Below are 3,725 nucleotides of genomic sequence, written 5' to 3'. Positions count from 1 at the left end.
TCTGTGGTAACATTTTTCTGACCACATCGGGAATATTACAGGGTTCCCTCAGGGTCTTATAAAGTCTTGAATTTACAAATCTGCATTTAATACCTTTTAAAGTCTTTAAAAGGTAGTAAGGCAATCTGATATGGTAGGTCTTAAGTTATGTTGCATAAACGTATTCGCTGTGTTGAGTTTAAATGTGTCTGGGAAATGTCAGAGCTGCAAAGTAACTTTAGTCTACTCCAGGGCGTCAGAATCGTTTTAGTTCAGCCCAAAGTGAACTCAACCGGGCCAGAGCAGTAAAATAACATAATACCCTATAAATAATGTCAACTCCAAACCTATCTCTTTGTTTTAAGAGTGAAATACAAATTATATGCTGAAAATGTTTTCTACAAACTATTCTTTTAAAAAAGGTGAATAATACCCTGAAATGAAAACATTTCCAATTTTAACAATATTCTGCCTCAGTTTATTTCCACATTTACAAATGTATATTACAACTTACAGATCAGTGGCTCTACAAATACACAAAACATTTGGGAATAGGCAGAACTTCTTTTTCTTCAGACATTTCAAGTTTGTGGATGTTCATGTTCACATTTTTTGTGAAGGAAAGTTTGTAAATGCAAACATTTTCATGCAATTTTACTTTATTTTTTTTAACAATGAAACAGTTGTCATTATTTATAAGTTATGATAGTATTTTTCAGACCCACATGTGATTGAGTTGGTTTGTATGTGACCCCTGAACTAAAACGATTTTGTCATTATTGACCATTAATGTCTTCAGTGTAATTTTTGCATTCCACAAATTCATCACACAGGTCAAACTGGACCCTTTGGCGGGCCAGTTTTGGTCCTCGGCCATATGGTTGACACCCCTGATCTACTCAGTTTCAACCCAACTATTTTTATTGAAATTTGGAAACAATCATCATTAACTTTGCAGCCCCCGGTGAGAAATGACTGCAGGAGAATCGAGGCATTGAAGTAAATAACTACATTTCCCTAAATTCTAGAAGTCATAAATGTTTACCAGTACGGCTGTGAAATGGGCATTAAATTCTGTTCTTAAAAAGTCTTAAATTTAACTTGTATAAACCTGTAGGAACCCTGTATTAGTCCAGTCTGTAATGAACGCTGTTAACTGCAGATTTGTGTAATTTTTGGGGTGAAGTTTAGTTGAAGGGGCTCAGTTTGTTAAGTTGTTCACTTTTTTGACACAAGGGGGCAGTAGAGTCCTGAGAGGAAAGCCACAGTCTCCTCACAGTGACAGCTTTAGCAGTCCATGTCACTGTAATATACAGTATTTATTTATTTATTTATTTACTTTTCAGGGACGGCTATGAATATGTATTCTCGGGTGCTGTTGAATGCACATCTCCCGCTCGTATGTGACAGCTTTTACATTTGTGTTGACTATCAAAAGAGCCCATTGTACTGAGTGTAATGTCTTATTCTGTGAAGACAAAGAGCTCCATAGTTGCTGTAATGATAAAAGTGAGGACATGAGGTAGCACAAGGATGAAAGCGAAACAGACTTCAGTGTTAAGTGCATGATTAATAAAGAGGGGCTCAGATCAATGCGGGCGGATTAGAATAGGACCTGGCAGAATCCCCTTCATGTCCACCCTGTGAAACATGAAGAGGCTCATCTATCACTACGTCAGTCTGCTTGTCACATGTCTACCAAGACAATAATGGGCAGAAAAAGCCCTTACCTTGACAGCGCCCGCTTGATTGTCTTCAGAGCTGTCAGACCCCCCTTTGTAACACGCTGTTAGCGGTGTTCATGCAGAAAAAGACCAAAGAGGAGTTTTATACAAGTGTATAGCTGTTGTCAAACCAGTTTTATGGAAGTTGAAGAGCTTGTTTTATGTCCACGGAGGCCGTCATCCTACAGGTCTTCCAAAAGACCCGGGCCCACAGTGCACCATCAGAACAGATAGCGTAGGGTTAACCCTTTATAGGGCAAGTGACTATTTTTGGTAATTTCCACATACATTACAAGACAGTAGTGGCTTTTCCATTGTACTCATGCGCAAAACTTTACCGACATTTACTAAATGTTGAAAAAACAGTAGTGTGTAATGTCGGTTTTTCTATTAAATCACAAATGCGATGATTTGTTTATTTATTATCGCGAGATGACACGAGAAGTCATTCCATAAACATGGCGACGAATGTAAATATGGTGTTGATTTACAGATATATTCATTATTATCATATATGACCCCTCTATCTCGTACGAAATTTTAAAATGATCGGGTTTCCTGGTGTGTCCACACATACCGCAACATGTTTCTTCTTCTTCTTTGCTTATAGTAATGTCTGTCAACATCTGTTTTTTTAATTCACCTGACTAGTTGCGAAAAAGGTCTTTCCATCGCATTGCTGTTTTGCGTGATATGCCATTTGCGCTACACCTGAAAAACCACCTCTTGCCAGTGCAAAAACTTTTAATCAAAAAATGAGACTTTTAGCAAAATTGTCCTTTTTCCATTAGGTAAATTTTGATGTGCAAGTTATATTTGCACAATTTGAGGGTCAATGGTAAAGCGAGTAGTGACGGCAACAGTTACAGTTCCTAGCCCCTTTTACACAGCCCTTCTGTTAGGGGAATATTTCACTTTTATTCTGGAACGATGTCTCTGTAAACGAAATGGTGGATCATTTAGTCCCACCTCTGTAACACCTCTGGAGGTAGTAACAGAGCCGTGATGAAGGTGGAATCATGATTCCGGAATGCTATGTGAAAGGAACACCTCTCATTCAGGCAACCAAGGTGTGTGACCCCCACAGCGGGGGGATTTAAAAATGAGCATGGGCCGTGTACAGTAAGTAAGTAAAGCTTTATTTATATAGCACTTTTTAAAACAACGTGTTACAAAGTGCTTCACATAAAGGCGAGATAGATCAAATCAAATTTTAAGCCAGTTTACAGAAACCCAACAGAATCCTCCAGGAGCAAACACTTATGACTGGTGACAGTGACGAGGAAAAACTTCCCTTTAACAGTAGAAACCTCGAGCAGACCCAGACTCCTGGAAGATGGTCGTCTGCCTTGGCCAGTTGAAGTTAGAGCGAGAAGGTAAAGGAGGAGAAAAGAGAGAGCGATAGAGAGAGAGAGAGAGACTGGGGCAGGTAGGGGGAGACGCATGCACAGATAACTGAACTAGAACATGTATAGAACAGTATAATAAACACTATCGTAACTATATGGTTAAATGAGTGATGACGATAAAGGTGGAGAGAGGCAGGACCACAGCAGCAGGTCCAGAGATGATCTTAGGAAAACCTGTGAAGATCCAGGGAAAAACCGGTGATAATCCTGGGAAAACCTGTGAGGTGATAAAGCACAGAGACTCCAGGGAAGAAGTCAAGTCGGTAACATGTATTCACTGGGGCGTAAACAGAAAAGATTTAATGAAATGCTTGTTTATAAAAGTGAGTTTTTAAGAGTCGCTTGAAGGTGTCTATAGAATCTGATGATCTGATGTGATGGGAAGACTATTCCAGAGGGTTGGGGCCAGAATTGCAAAAGCACGGTCTCCTTTTGTTGACAAGTTGGAGCGGGGGATGGATAGGAGGTTAGTAAACAAACATATCAACACGACCAGAATGATGTCGAACTGGGGAGACGCCGAGATCTGCAAACTGCTGTCACTTCAAGCAGAGGACTCTATCCATGCTAACATTTATGGAACGGTGAAAGATGGGCCGACTCAAGAGAGGTT

Source organism: Sphaeramia orbicularis, chromosome 10 (genome assembly GCF_902148855.1).
Source record: "Sphaeramia orbicularis chromosome 10, fSphaOr1.1, whole genome shotgun sequence".
NCBI classification, from domain to species: Eukaryota; Metazoa; Chordata; class Actinopteri; order Kurtiformes; family Apogonidae; genus Sphaeramia; species Sphaeramia orbicularis.
The sequence above is the reverse complement of the archived record's forward strand: the minus strand, read 5'-3'. Positions refer to the sequence as shown.